The sequence below is a fragment of the Convolutriloba macropyga genome, chromosome 10 (genome assembly GCF_964194025.1).
Source record: "Convolutriloba macropyga chromosome 10, txConMacr16.3, whole genome shotgun sequence".
NCBI classification, from domain to species: Eukaryota; Metazoa; Xenacoelomorpha; order Acoela; family Convolutidae; genus Convolutriloba; species Convolutriloba macropyga.
In genome coordinates this window covers 26,968,693-26,986,731 of record NC_134477.1, presented here as the reverse complement: position 1 = coordinate 26,986,731, position 18,039 = coordinate 26,968,693, and the positions used below count along the sequence as shown (strand labels likewise).

Below are 18,039 nucleotides of genomic sequence, written 5' to 3'. Positions count from 1 at the left end.
ATCTTGCGAGATCAAATGACGATGAACTAAAAAATGGCCTAATATTCAGTTTAAGTCACAACAACTCCTAAAATGATATTAGTTTTCAGAGGAACCCATGATGCTCTTCTAATTAATAACATGTTTAAAAAGAATAGCTTAGAAAAGATTAGCATAGAAAATGAAAAAGACAAATCGAATGAGAGAGTTAAAGCGATATCTAAATCGACGATAGACAAAATGACATGTACACAAGCCCACACAAAATTAAGAGAGACAGAGAGAAAGAGAGAAAGAAAGAAAGACACAGAGAGAGAGAGAGAGAAAAAGAGAGAGAGAGAGAGAGAGAGAGAGAGAGAGAAAGAGAGAGAGAGAGAGAGAGAGAGAGAGAAAATATCCCCTAGGCACTCCGCTAAGATATTGAGCAAAAATTATTAAACTTCGGTTGAGGGTTTTGCTCGCCAAGATATACTCTTATAAAAATTTCTGCGATGAATTGTTTCACGGCTTGTGTTCAACCCATTGTCCAATACCGAAATTTCGCTTACATAAAATGATTGTGTTCAGACATATTTGGGTGATCTTGAAATCAAACACTGAATTGGATTCATTTATTTTTTAAAAAGAAAATTAAGTTTCGTTATCATTTTAAGATGAAAATGTTTATTCTTTCTAGCACGACAGCTTCATTGGCATGAAAACATTAATTATTTTTAATTTAAAATTATTGGATGGGACTATTTTTACCGTCAAAAGAGTTGCCTTTCCATTAACAGGATTGAAGTAAATTAAATTAAATTGGTTTTCAGCGTAAACAATTTTTTGTTGTCTTAATTTGCTAATTAGGAAATTCAGTTTGAGTTTAAGATCAAAAAACGTCAATTTTTGTTCTGGTTTTTTGTAGCTTTATCTGTCTTTATGAATAAAAGTTTGATCATAAGCTAGAAGAATGGCTTGTGCTTCAACTTCTTGGAGATTGATAATGTTGGCAATCAAGATTTGTTAAGAATATTTTACTAAAGATCAGAAATCTTAACCCCTGAAAAAAATCTACAACAAAAAGCTTTTTAATTACGAAAAGTTATATATGAGAAGCAATCTCCAGTCTTTAAAACAAATAGTGCTTAATGTTTCGTTTATTCTCAAAAATGGCATTGGAAAAGAGATGCAACAAACGTAAATATTTACTCTTTTTCTGTTTTGGTTTTATTGTACACACTTCTAAACCCAATAAAAACGTTTTACGTACTTTGAAAAAGAAAATCAACAATTTATCATTTTTATCATTATTTTTTGTTATTAGCCTGTTAAAAGGTGCGAGTAATCATTACAAATCACTAATACCATAACAAAAAACCAACAAAATCAGCTATATACCGTGGGAAAAAAGAAAACAATTCTGGCGAGTCAAATCCTGCTCGCATAATGATATCTTCTGGAGTAATCCTGCTCGCATAGGTTGGAATTTTCGGTGCTTTTGAAATGCGCAAACATGAACAGTCTAGCTTTTTTAACGATAATGGCCCAATATTGGGCTATCTGGTTTTTTCATCCATAGGCCCGATTTTGGAGTGTTTGGGCTTTTGAACAGGTCGTCAAAATTTGAACTGCCAGCCCAGTCAAATCAGACTATAGTTAAATTTATTTTGAACAAGCCTGCACGTTTTCGCAACATGCTAAAAAAAATTGTCTGGAACATTTGGTCATAATATTTTTGTCTGTATTATACAACTCGTACCTCCACGACATCAGCTCGGCTCTCAGTTTGGTATTTTTAACCGTAGTGAACTTAATGTAGTACAAATGGTTTTGAATATTATCGTTTTAAACCAAACGGTTATAAACTAAGTGCTTTTTCTAAGTTAAACTGTAATTTATATCCGGCGATATTATTTGTTCAAGTTGCTTGTAACACAGACTAAATTTACTGATTATTTAGTTACTATTATTATTTTTCACTGTTTTGTAATGTTAGTTGAAAACTTAATTTTTGACTAAATGATGTTGTTAAAATAAGAAGTCTAACATAAAACAGGAAACGAGTGACCCTTTAATACAAAAAGGATTTAATCCTTCAATTTCATTTACAAAATTGAAGTCTAAAAGGCCCCTACACAAATCCTCCCTTGCTTAGCACCTTTTTACACTAAACCCCGCTTCAATCTCATTATATGGACAACGGGAAAACGGAAAACTAGACTAAAAAAGACAGAAAAAAGTCTTTTTCATTTTCCGTTTTTGATTGCCATTGCCTTAACTTGACGTATATTACGTAATTGAGGTTCGAACAGCCGAATGAACCGCTAATTCTCGGAAAGAAGAACACAAATACCCCAGTAAACTTTAGAAATTAAGAAAGCTTCTGATTTCACAATTTTTGTTCAAAGTTTTAAATTCGCCTTGAATTTTTATCTGCGCATTTTTTTTTTCAGTTTGTTTGGTCAGTATCAGTCTATTGCGATGTAAATAGATAATGAAGAAACAAAGTTTTTGAAAAGATAGTCGTTTTTTATTGTTCGCTTTGCAGACCAGTATGCGTGCCGGATATAAAGCATAATTTGTGTACAAAATGATAAAGACTACATGGCTTTTATAAACTTGCTCAAGCTAAAGGTACAAAAAAGTTTTCCTCTCTTGAGCTATAAAATTGTGGTTTGTACAACATTATTAGTGTAGTTTTTCTTTAAACAGGAAAAGACAGTTTGTTAATTGTCTGCGTATTACGTTACTAGTTTCGTTTTTCACTACCACACTATATTTTCACCATTTACGTTTTATGGTTATAACATTTTTATTCTTTTTATTACATGTTCTACTTTGACTTTACTCATTATAGCAGTTTTTAGCACCTTTAAACACGTATGGCTCAAAGATTAATGACATCGCGGTTGGATTGTGATTTGAGATATAATTAAAGTTGTTTGATACAATAGTTAAAAAGAAGAGTCAGAATTTATGGTCTGTTCTTATTTGGAGTTGCTTACTAGCTCATGTTGTTAATTGTGTTTCTAGCCATTAGATATATTTTAGCGCATGGATTAACGGCCAAATGACGCTTATTTTTATGGGAGTTCGGCTTTTGAATGGCAAATTTACTTCTTGTGAAAAAGTGAGTAACTTTTGCTTCTTTTAAGCCTTTTAGCTCGCGCAAACTTTTAAAATTTTTAATAGAGAGTTAGTCACTGACATTCCAATGAAACTTGCTACATTTTGGTCAGACAAGCACCATTATGATAGAACTTGCAAAACTTGAAGCATTATTCCAAGAACTTACACCAAGTATTCTTCGTAAATACCCATACAATCTAGGAAAAAAAAATTATTCACAAAACATGGATAGGTTTTGCCGAAAACTTGAGATAAACTTTGTGTTTTTTTTGTTGCCTGACCTTTTTTCCACATGCTAAAAGCAATTCCCGGTCGATGCTTTTTTCAAATGAGTGATGTTTCTATATCTGGTTTTATAAAACCACGCAACTTTTATGATAGTTGCAATTCAACGCCGGCAAATGTTTTTTTTGGATACTGCCAAACCACATGACATAGATAACTTTAACATTGTTCTACTGCTGAACTCCCTAACTGGTTTTGACTACCATTTTCTCAGCTGTCTGGCATCATAATCAACAAACTGAAATTTTAAAGCTCTAAACTATTCAGACATTATTAGACAGATTTTTGAGCAATCAATAGTGGTGGATCCCATGCACCAATTTTTGATGTTCCTTTTTTCTCTATTCAATCAATTATTCTTCCCAGAATAGTCTTGTCTATATGCACATTACGCAAGTACTGTTTGAACAATGCTTAAATCAGACAAATTTTAGCAAAATATTAACGTATTTAAGCAGAGCAATTTAAGCAGAGCAACCAAAGTTTGATAAAAGTGATTTTGAAAGCAAGAACTCAAATTCTTTACAAAACTTTCTCCACGTACGGGGAACCTTTAAAAGATCATATAGGCTCAATTCTTCCTTTGTATTTTTGTCTCAGACACGTTGCCTTTTTTTAGCCGCTAAGCGAAAGCTATTATTGGCCTTCTCTTGGCTTTTTACAATTCAAAGAAACTGAATTGTATCGGAGGGCTGTCATTTTTTAAGATTCGAAAAGGTTTTCAGGCTTTCTGTTTTTTATAAGTGAGCGAGAAAGAAAACCAAAAATTCCGGGAATGAATAAAGTTTGAAAATAATGATTCATAGTGAACAATTTTGAAGAGCGGAGAAAAGAGAGTGATTTTTTTGTTCATGCCTTCTTTTAAAACAGACCAAGAAATGTAGGTGTGAAAAAATTTTCGCTAAGTGGGCAAATTTTTTGTTCACGTGCCATCAGAAACCACTTATTCGGCAGCTTGCTTTTTGCCAAGGACATCTTCGAGTCCTATCCGGAACTCTTCCTATGTTTTAAGATCCGTTCACATATTTTCATGAGTTTTGAAGTCAAACAGGAGTGATGGTTTTGGTCGCGCCGAAACAGGTGGATTTTGTGGCGTGAATTTCTCTCGCCCTAACTTTAAAGTTGAGCGAGAAAATGATGTTTGAACAAAAGTTTGCTTTCTTGCTAGTGGTTTTTTGTTTATATGCGGCATTTTGACATTGATTTTTTACTGGTTTTTTTTATTTTTTATCTGATTTTTTGCTAAGTGATTTTCCTTATCTAATCTTTGTCCATTTTAGGTCTAGTATTCTTTCTTTATTCATTGAAAACTCGTTGAATTGTATGTCAGGACTTGTCCGGCTATGTTTTTTATTTCGTCAACAGGATTTCTGTTACGACCATTTGACGTCACAGTCACCACTTCAAATCTGCTTTGTTTTCATTTGTTCATACATTTTCAACTGAATTGCGTGTGTGACATCTTTTTTCACTCTTTATAGAGAGTGTTTTTTTGTTAAATCGCGTGATCAAATGTTTGGTCACACTTGACTTACCTCACTCTCAAAAATGACTTTTTCACTCTGCAATTGACTTTTCTTTACTTTAATTCAAACAGATAAGGTCAAATGAGTGTGTACCGCTCTAACTGAAGGGTATTTTAGGGCAGCTAATAGAATCAGCAGTAATTAAACATCCTTAAAATACAACAGCTCAGCATTTTAAAAAGTTTCTTTTTTGGTCTGTTTCTTTCGCCATCTTTTCTGCAGATCTACAAAGCCATTGCGGCGACTTTCTGGCAATCTAACAGCTATGTTCTTATTGCTGCAAATCAAAGAAATAAATCAATGCAAAAACCACGACGGAACAAATTTTCTAGAGCTTAGCAGTAAAAACTGCAAAACGTAGTTAGGACCCTTTGGGCACAATCTTTTATTCGTCGGTTTTTTCGAGTGCTGTTTTGTCTTCATTGCAGCGTCCAGAAAGACTACAAATGTCTTGATTAGACGCGATCATCTGCACATGGAGTTTGCATGATACGGCGTTCATCGAAAAATGTTCCATTATGGTTTCCTACCTCTTTCGTACTTCTAAATAACCTTGATTTGTTATTTTCGATCAAAGTTTTTTTATTGGATTTCACTTCTTTGCCAGCATCAAGTCACTGGTCAATAATAACTGGTTATCATACAAACAGACCAATTGATATACCGTTCCTATCGTCAAGTTTCGAACATCAAAAAGATCCGAATATAGCTTCTTCTACAAAGTGGCCCAGCTTAAAAAAACGTACGAAGTGTTTCATTTTTTCTCTAAAATTCACTCTCAAATAAACCCTCTTTTTCTACTCAAGGATCTCCGCAAATTTTTGAGGAATCATAAAAGAGAGGCAAAATTTGAGTACAAATTGTATTCATCAGGTGGAGAATTATTGAAAAACAATCTAACTAATTAAGCGGGAAATACCGGGGTGGTGGTATTCATTCAAGCTTGGTTAAATTCACAATTAATACGATGTTAAACATTATTACATGTAAATCATGGCTTTGAAAATTAGTTGAAGTTGTTTCTAGCTTTTAACTGTTACTAAAAAGATATACTACTAACACAATCCCTATTTTACTGAAGTATTTTCGACACAAGTTCCAAAGTTGCATCAATTTGTTATATTGTCATGACTGATATTGGTTGCATAATAAGTAATTGGCCTACAATTTTGTTCTTTCTTCTTTTATAAATGCTATTTTGTCAACTTTTCTTTTGAAAGAGGAAAGACGCGAGACTGAAGGTCTGCAAGATATGAAAAGTATTGTTCAAAAGGCCAGATTAGCGTGAATATTGTCTCAACATTTTTGTGCATTTCTTTTGAGCTATTTCAATTTTTTGCGTGTTTTACCTCCAAACTGTGCAGGCGTTAACCCGTTAGCGTTGTAACTAACAGGAGCATTTTGTAAGAAAAGAAGAAAGATAAGACAGATAAATTGGATTTTAAAAAATGTGTGATGAATAGCGGGATAGAAGTGCACTAAAGCGGAAATCATTTGATGCACTGCCATGGCTAGACATGTTGATATCATTCCAAATTGAATTAGACCTCCTAGTGTGGTGTGCCAAGCACAGCTTACACGTGACCAAATTAACTTTTCACATATATTCTCAGTTATTCACTTATACTTATACGCCACCCACCCCTCTCTTATGCGAAATGTTCTTTTTAACCTTCTATTTTCAAATAGGCTCATTGCAGACGCGCATATTGATACCACCACCAATATTCTACAATACCATCATAATAAGTTAGCCCTAAAAATGCATGTGTTAACGCACGTTATTATCATATATTATTCATAAACATGCAAAAATCAATTTATACCATATCCATGCTAAGTTGTGCTTGACCTTCATTTTATGCGTTTTTAATATCCCAACCGACTATATTTTTAGGTTAGGGTTCAATTATCACCGTTGTTTATAATCAAAAAGAAATAAAACAAGCGCTTTTTAATTTATTTAAATTAAAAAAAAAACAGATAAAATTTTTACCCGATGTTTTTTCTTTGTTAATAAATGTTCCAAAACTGATGGACAGATTTGTTTTTGTTCAGCAAGCTTACATCGGAATTTTGTTTTTATTATGTTATTTTTGCCACATTTGTGATTTCCTTAGCTAGGCAGAAAGTGATAAGTTTTATAGCTTTCCACCTTATAATTCCTTCTTTTGGAGCACTCTAATCCGCCCACAGGACATCAGTTTTCTTAAAGCTGTGTGATTTCTTAACCCACATAACCTTGAAAGCAATCATTTGTCACACTGCTCCAGATTAAAAAACAACATTATTCGCTTTGACAGTTATGTGGTAATAACCCCGATAACCTTCATAAGTTATTCGACCCTAATTACTAACTTTGACTAATTCTGCGCCCAATTTACTATTAAGTGAATTTGCTGCCGACATTAGAAAATTTTTGAAAATTGAAAAAAAAATAGAAAAAAGATCTATCACTACGTCTCTTGATTTTACACTGAGTAAAATTTCCTGACAATTTTAACTTATTACTAAGTTTTCAAGAAATAATGCTTCCGATTTCTTTGGAATAAAGTAGGCATATTTTGTTAAGGATTGTTATCGTGGCAACAAAAACTTGACTGTAAGTAGTAATAATTAATTATCACTAAATTAGTTTTGGCCAGATATAATTTTTACCGACTCCTTATGATCACACTCTTGCAAATTGCAGATAAATTGATTATAAAATGCTGGTTATTTTACCAAGAATTTGCAAACAAATTGTCCTTTAAAGCAACTCACCCGGACTCTAACCTACAAGCGTATTACATTACTTGCAACTCTAGATAAATTTACCTGAAATTCCCCCAAAATTTGCAGTTACAACCTGCTGATTCGATATTATCAAATTAATTTATTTTTTGTTCCCAGAACCTACTGTTACCTAAATGCAGTTTACTTTCACAGCATTTGAAACTAGAGAAGTTCTTGCAGCCAAAATGATATCGGAAAAACACGAATTGGTCCTATACAGCATTTTGTTTGCTTGGATGATGTTCTTCGGCATATTTATTCTTACAGTAGCATTAATATCTGGTTGCTTTTTCGTTATCACCCAACTTATACTTCGTGGGAAGCCGACTGGCAGACGAATGAATGTTACTGACGAGTCAGTATCACCAACAAAACGAGAACGAAGTCGGATCCGACACGACTTGACCAGAACAGCTTCTGAGAGGAAAAGTCCAGGGAAACTTTTGTTGCCATTTACTTGGGAATCAGCGCATCGCGAGAATGCGTCATCAGCCGAATGAGTTCCTGGTCGATTTTAATTCTTGTTCATAGAGTCAAAAATCCCACTGGCAGGAATATTGTTTAAAAACTTTTAAGCTTTCAAGCAATATTTTTAGTGAAATATCTTGTGCATCTGTTCAGCGAATATCTCAGCACTTGAAATTTAAAAAATGGTTGAAGTTATGAGGGTGAAAAATTGATTGATTTCTACAGTTAAAAGAATGCTCATTTTTCTGATAGTTCGCTTCCGGGACATCTGCAACTGGGTATTTTTGTTCTCTCCCACGCTATCATTCCAATTGAACTTGCTTATTTTACCTGTGTGCTATTAGTTGATGTTTTTTTGTGCCAAAAATTGACTATTTATATTTGCTCTGTTGTTTTTTGAACAGTAACTATCGGCAGCTCATATTCACTATGGACTTTGATCAAACTGCAAAAAATAATTTTAAAAAACCTATTACAAGACAACTTCTGCCCGAGTAATTTCTCAAAAATGCATCCAACTGAAAAAAAAGAACAGGAATATCAATTACGCACCTTAGGAACCGAGCTCTTAACTTCTTTTTAAAGACGTTAAAAAGAAGTTGACACTTTATGTAGACCTTTTGTTTGCCTCAAAAGTCAAGCATTTTTAATGGTCATATTCAGAGAGGATGGAAGAGATCCGGCAAATTGTCATTAACAATAATTTGTAAACAGTTCAATTGAAATTGTTTGAGGTAACTTGTTTCCTCAAAGTGAAGAAAAACCTAATAATTTGGTTCAATTTAATTCATAATAATTTGTTAAAATAATTGAAACTTTTCCAATGATATGCCATAGCGTAAGTCACTTCAGTTGTGCATAAATTTTGCAGAAAAAAACTAATTTTGGATAAAAAGAAATAATTCAGTTTTTCCGAGAATTTAAAAAATTATATATATGTTGCTTGTGATACTTACTTGGCCCTTTTCTGATACCTGATCCAATTTTTTAATCAGAGAAATTTTTACTCTTTTGGGGAGTTTGGATGCGTGCGCAGAAAACCATAAGAGCGTCTCTTTGCTCTCTTTTCTGTCAATGCGCATTTTGGTTAAACCGAAATGAAATCAATTCAATGTCTGGAATAAAAAGGGGTTCGGTGTCCTCCATTAAACAATGATTTATTTAGGCAATTCAAAACTCGTGGAATTTCTGTTCTTCTGTTCAACAAAAACAAAATACGGCGAAAAATTTCATTTCATTGAATCAGTTTCTACACTTTTCAAAATTTTTCTACACTATAAATAAATTATTTGAATTTTTCTGCACTGTGCAGGAAGGTAGTGCGCAAATTAAAATTAGCTGCACAATTTCAATAAAAATTTGCGCTGCAGCTCATTTTTAGATAATTTTATCACATTTTTTGGAGTTATATTTAATGCCTACTCGAAAAAGAGGTCCTAAACAATTGCAGCGTCAAAAGTTCCAGCCTAAGCACAAAAATTGTTGTGTTGAATAACGTTCAGAGGGGTTCAGAGCAAATTTGACCTGCATATTGCACCCATATTGACCTGACTATAAAAAGAAACTTGCCGAGCAACCACAGCTCAGCCTTGGGTCAGATTTAACTATTCCAGCAAAAATTCTAGAGAACCATACATGAAATTTTATGCCAGAACGACAAAGTACTACGAGGTCGCGATCTACTACGCGGCTTGGTTAGAACGGTACACAAATTTCTCGAAGGACCAATAGTCCTGCAATCTTCTCAGCAATATGCAATTTCAATCTTTCGGCAATTTCAATATCCGAACAGTTTAGTAGTTTTTATGTCGTCAGACAAATAATGAACTTGTTCAAATATTTCAATATCTGACTCACGTTTTTGGAGCTCAGATTTCTCTGACTTTTACGAAGTTAGCTCTCAATTGAGTAGGATTTGACAACAACGAGATGTTTGCAATTGTAGCAAAAGCAATACCAAACAACTTTAAGATGGATGATTTATTCAAGTTGAAAGAGATCCAGAAGAAGTAATTTGAGTCTTGAATTAGCTGCAACCTCTTCTCTCACATCTAAAGAAGTGAAAAACCAACAACAAAACGTTAGACACGCAAGTCCAGGGACTTGAAGTCAATCAACATATCACAAGTCGACGTTGAGCCCAACCTCAATACGGAGGGCTCGTCAAAGCCTCGACTAAAATGAACTACTGACAACACTTCTCAAGTTGGCAGATGGACCAACAAAGAAGTTAAAATTTACACATGACAGAAAAAAGTACCCATATTTCAGAGGAAACGTCGGTCACTGTCATCTTCAGTGTTTGAACCAGTCCAATTGCCTGTTCTGTTAAGTGTTCAAACGTAATGACTTCGGAAACCCATCTGGACAAAGGTGAAACATCGTTGGGAAAACGAAATGGAGCCAGTTGAAGAGGCAGAATACCAGATATGGAAGAAAATGACAGAAGAAAGTACCCATATTTCTGCTACGCGGCTTGGTTAGAACGGTACAAAAATTTCTCGAAGGATCAGTAGTCCTCCAATTTTCTCAGCAATATGCAATTGCAATATTTTTCTATTTTCAATCTCCCGAACAGTATAGTAGTTTTTATGTCGTGAGAGAAATAATGAATTTGTTCCAATGTTTCAATATCTGACTCATGTATTTGGAGCCGAGACTTCTCCGACTTTTGCGAAGTGTGCTCTCAATTGAGTGAGATTTAACTTGACAACAACGAGATGTTTCCAATTGTAGCAAAAGCAATATAAAACAACTTCAACATGGATGGTTTACTCAATTTGAAAGCGATCCCAGAATACGTAGGGCTCGTCAAGGCCTCGAATAAAACGAACTATTACTGACAACAGTTTTCAAATTGGCACATGGACCAACAAAAGGGATAAAAAATATATATTACAGAAAAAAGTACACATATTTCAGAGGAAAGTTCAGTCACTGTCATCCTCATTGTTTGAATCAGTCAAATTGCCTGTTGCGTTAAGTATCCAAACGTTATGACTCCGGAAACCCATTTGAACAAAGGTGAATCATCGTTGGGAAAACGAAGTGGAGTCCGTTGAAGAAGCAGAATACCAGATATGTAAGAGAGCATATGGGACACGATATCAATAGGAGATACTTCAAAACAGCGGTGAACAAAACTTGAGATCATTTCTTTGATAACACATCTGAAGAGAAGATGTGCTTTGGCCTATCTACGTTTTGAACCAAGGAACAAAAGAACTAAAAATTTTAATAAGCAGCAACAAAACGGTTGCATAAAAATCCCAGAAGACATGAAGTCGATCAACATAAAGTATGTGGACGTTGAGCCCAATGCCAATACGGAGGGTTCTTCGGCACCTCGGCCACAACGTAATGTCACTCGTCAGTCTTTACATCCGCAGACTTAACGAAAAAAATTGAAAGAACCATAGCTTAGAGAAAAATGGGTCTATAAAGAGATTCTAAAGGAATCCACAACCAGAGGACTTTCATCAACAATAATAGGATACAGATGCTGAAACGCAAATCGTAAAGACACTCAGAGAACTGAAACTCCCAACAATCCCAATGAAAAAATTACTACACCAAGCAGAAACAAACTGCCAACCAAACTCCTTAATTTAATGAAAATTGGCATCATTCGCGATCAAATTGCTAATGAGTTACAATGCTTATTGAACTACAAGATATGGACAGGACATGAAATCTGGGCCGTTCTCACAGAAGTAGGATTTGAAGTCAGTGCTCATTTGATGACAAAAAGATAATAAAGATTATCAACTTTTCATCAGTCAGTCCTAGACGGAAACGCAGGCACAAAAGAAGCTAGAGATTAACACTGAGTTTAAGGGCGAATTGAACGAAGTGGAAATGTAGTGTTTTGAACCAAAGCTAAACCCGCTGAACAACTACCGCTCAACCTTGGTCAACTTGAATTTTTTGAGCATAGATTCTAAAAAAAACCCAAACCTAAAGAATTTGCAGCAAGAATGATAAGACACAGATGCTGAAAAGGTATTTGTAAAGATACTCAACGAGTTGGAAGAGAGAGGCCCGTTCTGGAAATAATTTGACGTGCCACACCATCTGCTGCTCAAGACGAACAAACCTGGCAAGGCGACGTGTTTGTACTACAGCATCTCAACTGAAAGACGTATGCCAGAACGACAGTGCATTAGAAGTTCGTGATCTACAAGGGTTGATCGGAACTGTATCCAGAATTCGCCGAAGACTAATGGCCCTGACCGCCGATAGCAAATCAACTTTTCAGCAAATTGACAGTTCCCAACCACGATAGCGGTTTCTTGAAATTTCTATGGCGTCAAAGAAATAAAACATCAGAGATATGAATATGGAGCTAAAAGTTCACCAACTTAAGCGAACTATGCGCTCAAGAGATTGAGATATGATAGCGACAAGAGGTATAGCAGAAGCAAAACAAAACTTCTTCAACATGGGCGATTTAATCAAACCGAACGAGTGATAATTTGAATATTGAATCAGCTGCAACCCCTTTTCTCACATCTCGCGTTTGAACTAAAGATATGAATAAGCAGTAAAAAATAACGGTTACATAAGCAATCCCAGAAGAGATAAAATCAAGATATTTCCAATTGCGGCAAATGCAGTATAGAATAACAAGGTTGAATATCAAATCCCAGAAAATTTGAAGTCAATCAGTATTAAATAAGTCGACGTTGAAGCCCTTATGGAGAACTCTTCCATGCCCGGACTAGAACGTTCTTCTACAACAGTCTTCACACTCGGAACTCCGAAAATAAGTCTGTCTGTCGCTATTATCTTCATTGCATGACACAGTTATAGCGTTTGCTTCGATCAGTGTTCACATGAGACGACTATTTAAACCCAACTTGATAAAGTTCTGCAAACTTTCTGACGTGAAATGAACCACTTCATTTGTAGCTGAGACGAGCATGAATAGGAGATATTCCAAACCAACAGGGAACAAAACATAGTTCCATGTATTTGCTGACGCATCTTGAGATGAGATGCGCTAACTGGTCTATCTACCTGCACAATCAGACGTATACTCAACCATGTTAGCGTTTGACATTGGAAAATTCAAAGTGGACCTGGTCAGAAATCTTTCAAAGCCACAATTGGAATTACAGGCAGCAGTCATGACAGTGCTTTTGTAAGAACAAAGAGTCAAAGAGCATGTTATTAAGATACATGGTTGCAACTTAAGGTCAGGTTAAACTAAGAATTTGCTTTGGATTTACAGCTGCTATTGTAAACAGCAAGTCTTCAGATCAAATATATGTCTTTAGATAAATATATATAATATATTTGCTGAGGTACTCAATTCAACCAATTTTTCACATTCAAAACATATGAGTGGTATCAGCCGACATTGGTGTTGCAGCTATCAACATTGAGGAAATCATGAGAAGAGTGCGGGTCACGGGGGCGGCCTGGTTGAACCGACCAGTAATTGAATGGCCAAAGCAACTGATTTAATTTATTTTAAGTTTTAGACGAAGAAAAAAGCCTGCTTTAGTATTCAATACATAACCAATTCAATTTAATCAATTCGAAAGAGATCCCTGAAATAATTTGAGTCTTGATTTAGCTGCAACCTCTTTCTCACATCTTGGATTTGATCTGAAGAAGTAAAAAAATCAACAACAAAGTGGTTGCACAAGCAAGCCCAGGGCCTGGAAGTCAATCAACGTAAAACAAGTCGACGTTTAACGCAACCTCAAAACGGAGGGCTCTTCAGTGACTGGATTAAAACGAACTATTACTGACGACAGTTTTCAAGTCAGCAGAAGCACCAACAGATGTTAAAAATTCCAGATTTTAGGTAAAAGTACCCCTACTTCAGAGGAAACTCAGTCACTGTCATCTTCAATGTTTAAACCTGTCAAATTGCTTGTTCTGTCAAGTATTCAAATGTAACGACTTCGGAAAGCCATCAGGAGAAAGGTGAATCAACGTTGGGAGACTGAAGTGAAGCCACTTCAAGAAACATATTTCTGGATATGGAAGAGAACATATGGTAGAACATACCAATAAGAGATACTTCAATACAGCGGGGACGAATCCGAACATCTTATGTTTAATGACGCTCCTGAAGGAAAGATGTGCTGTGGCCTATCTACGTTTTCGAACCAAAGAACACTTAGGTGGCTGAGCATTTGTTAATGGAAAACTCAGAATGGCACTGACGGAAAATTTTCAATACCACGCTTAAAGTAAGCGGCAATCACTCAGTTTGATTGAAGGAAAAGATAGTCAAGGAGCAGGAAAGGAAAGTAAATAGATTTATCAGTGCTTAGATTCAACTACAGTACTGTAGAGCATACAGAGCTCCTATCATAAACATCAAGTTTTTGTGGCCAAACCAGTGACTGAGATACGGATGCTACTTATGCTTGACAATGAATATTTGCGGTCGGTATCAAAAACCCAGCCGATATTGGCTTGCACTAGAGCAAAAAAAAGCAGGAACGCAACAGAATTGATTGGCTCGCTGGGTCGGCCTGACTGAAGCAGCCGAAAATTGAATGGCCAGAGCAACTGAACATGTCTTATTTTATCTCAGATGAAGAACACAAGCGTACATTAGTCTACATGGCAGCAGCTGAAAAAATTCGTTGTTTTCAGTGGGAGTTTTTCTGTAACTTCAACAAGCTAGTGAATACAATGTCACACACACAGTGAGCATTTGGCAAACACAAGCCAGCAGCAAATGGGGAAAGCGTTGAAGAAAGAGTAAAAGAACAGGCAATGTTTTTCGACTTTCTACAAAAGAACAGTCTGCTGAGGATTGGAAATCTCTGCAAGCTCAAAATGAAATTAAAAAGGCAGCAAAATCCTAAAGTGTGCACCCTTCCCTAAAGATGCAGTAAATATTTTCGCCAAGGAAACCATAGGTAAAAGCGTATTGGACTTCAAAATCAAACCGTCCAAAATATTTTTTCCTTGGAAATATCACGCAGTTGAGCAATGTTTGGGAACTGAACATACGAACTATTACATTGAGGGCACTGAGCATATAAGGAACATAATGAAGCAAAATATGTCGATCTTGCGCATACCAAACGCGCAACGTCAGTCAGCAACAAGTGTGTTACTGCAGAAAACGCAGAGTGGAATTGGTAGCACTGGCATTAGTCGACTTACCAGACGGCAACTAAGTTTTTAAAGTCTTTACAATTAATGATTAGACTGCAATCCGGACACAGTGATCAGCGACAATGGGACAAGTTTTTTTGTAGCTTAACGAGAGATTAAAGATCGTTTCGGAGCATAAATAAGCCAACATCGAATCAGAGTGAAGATCAGCGCACCCTCAGCGCCTAACTTTGGAGGAATATATTAGTCGTTTGACTGGTCTGAATGGTCAGAAGTTCTAAAAAAGCAATGTCTGTGTTGTTGGGGAGCAGATCAATCACCGGGGATGTTCTTTCAACTACGATTGGTATTATGAAAAGATATTGAACGCAAGACCGCTTGCTCCACTTTGTTAGGATGTTAAAGACTATAAAGCATTGGCTCATGAACTTAGTGCTTGCTAACAGAAACGTTTGCTCGCCCCATCAACCAATTGAATAAGAATTTGTGTTGAACGTTAAAAGCTCTTTCGTCAAATTCATGATTAAAAGCTATGATCCCAATTGGGATATGTTTCGCAAAGAGTGCTTACCAAGTTTGAAGAATCGGCAAGGGGAAGATTCGTGGCAAACGGAACCCTTGAAGAGGACGATTTTGTTCGGCTGTTCGAAGAAAGTGACCAACGCAATTGATATAAACTTGCTCGAGGTACGAAGACCATCAAAGCGTCTGATAGTGTGATTCGACCAGTGACTGTTCGAACAAACAAAGGATTTTACAAGAAACGAGTAGTAAAGCTCGCTCCTGTGGTACCAAAATTCACAAGAGGCCAACTCTTGATCAATAGGTAAACAAATGCAGCTATAAATTAAGTCGGTATTTCAAATCTACACAGACTTCTTGAAAGGGTGTTGGAAAATTTTGTGGATTTTCATCTTGGTTAACAACCACTCATGGTGTCACTTTCACTTTGAGAATTAACGTTTCTCTGTCGTCATATCTAATTTCAACCAATCAACAGTTGAGACTTGACACGCAAAGCGAAAGAATCAGCGTAGAAGTAGGTTGAAAACCAACAAACAAAGTAAGCCTATTGTCAGCAGAAAATAAAAGAAATTTGTCTTACTAAATTGAGACTAATTGAGTTTTGAAAAACGATTCTTGAGCAGTATATGACTACCGTGTCTTGAATTGGAGTTTTTTCCAGCAGTAAGCCGTTACTACTGTGTCAGATGTCAACAAATTGATCAAGCTAAAATTCAGTTGTTGATACCTCTTCTTCTGTTATTTCCACTTGTAAGTACTATGAGTTAAAACGACGTAAATATAAAACTGAATGTTTTTTCGAAAACAAGTCTTATACATATAACTTTCAATTTGTTTCCATATTGGATTGAACTAGTATATATATAGAGACATCCTGTATTGTGTGATCTGTAGTAAACCAAGTCCCTTTTGATATTGGAGAACTAAGAATAGCAATAAGTCATAAACCAAAATTGCAATAAAAAGGTAATCTACAAAATAGCGGATAATAACCTTCACAAAAGTAACTGCAAAAATGTAATATTCAGGCAGATTTGAAACAACTCTTGCGAACTTGTGTAAAGTTTCCTTGTCATAATTGGGAGAGCAGCCGTTACAATTTTTTTTGGGGCACAATGGTAGGCAAAAAGCACATTATAAAATAATTGAGCTTGGCAAATTAATCTTGTCAATTTCTTGTCTACAGCTTTACTTAGTAACAAGATTGAACCCTGCAAAAGTTTTTAGTTTTCTGAAAATCCTTTGGGAAAACTAGCAGAATCTTCCCAGACGTCATTAAAATCATTGAAACCAATTTGGAGCACAACTTAAGGACAGACCCAGAAAAATAGGTGATTAATGTTTCGCTCCCCCACCGTACACAAAAATATAAAAAAAACCCGGATTTTGTTTATTAATTGAATTACCGATGTTAAATTTTAATCGCAATTTAGGCAAATAATAAATTGCTTATTTCTACTTTGTTGAATCACATTGTGTCACAATTTTTTTCCCCGGATTCATTTAGGTTTAATATTTTGAGAACATTTGACAATTTTCTGTTGTTCTTGTTCCTAGTTTCCACACTTTTGCAAATTTTTTGGACAAAATTCTACATCATTGTAACTCTAAACATTTTTGTTATTGGATTTCACTTTTGAGACAGATAAATGCTGCTGAAAGCTGTGATTCGAATTTTTGGCTAACAATTTGTCTGAACTATTCAATTTTCAGCTTTTTTAATCAAAAATGTGCTGAAGACGCGTCTTTGGTACAATTTGTGAAATTTTGACAGACCTGCAACAAACCTAATGAATGAAAAAATATCTCAAACTCCCGAAAGAGCTAGTTTTATTTCCTTTCGATATAAAACTCGTCTGGAATTAAAAATATTCCGGTATTTTGATAACTTAAATCAATAATTACCCAAAAATCATCTTTTATTTTTGATTATTTTAATGTCAAATTGTTTTGTTTTGCTATACCTTAAATTAATTACCTGATTTCGATGGGCGAGTTGCAAAACCAAATGTGGTATTGATCTAATCGTTGAATTCTCCAATTGAAAGTTCGTTGGGATTGTATAGGGCGTTGTTTTTCTATGTAAGTTTTAAATTTTGTTTCTTTAATGATATGTAAGAAAACTGAAATGTTTCAAATAATTGCTGTTCTCAATAAATCCCATTTAAAAGCAAAGGAGATCCAACGAACATATTTCAAAAATTAAGCTAAAAATCATGATTTTTTGGCTTCAAGATTGTGTTTGCCTGAATATTTTTTTGGATAATTCAAGGTCTTTAATTCT

At 35.2% G+C, this 18,039-nt stretch overlaps 1 long non-coding RNA gene across 3 annotated transcripts; it reads left to right on the top strand.

Annotated features, from left to right (window-relative positions):
- The first annotated feature begins 2,675 nt into the window (after nucleotides 1-2,675).
- On the top strand, nucleotides 2,676-8,526 carry LOC142348400 (uncharacterized). 3 transcript variants are annotated; one of them, XR_012760727.1, is made up of 2 exons: nucleotides 2,676-3,088; nucleotides 7,471-8,526. It is a non-coding gene; the product is annotated as an uncharacterized LOC142348400 (long non-coding RNA). The 3 variants fall into 3 exon arrangements; XR_012760728.1 differs by having other exon boundaries at nucleotides 7,453-8,526; XR_012760726.1 differs by having other exon boundaries at nucleotides 6,957-8,526.
- The last annotated feature ends 9,513 nt before the right edge of the window (nucleotides 8,527-18,039 follow it).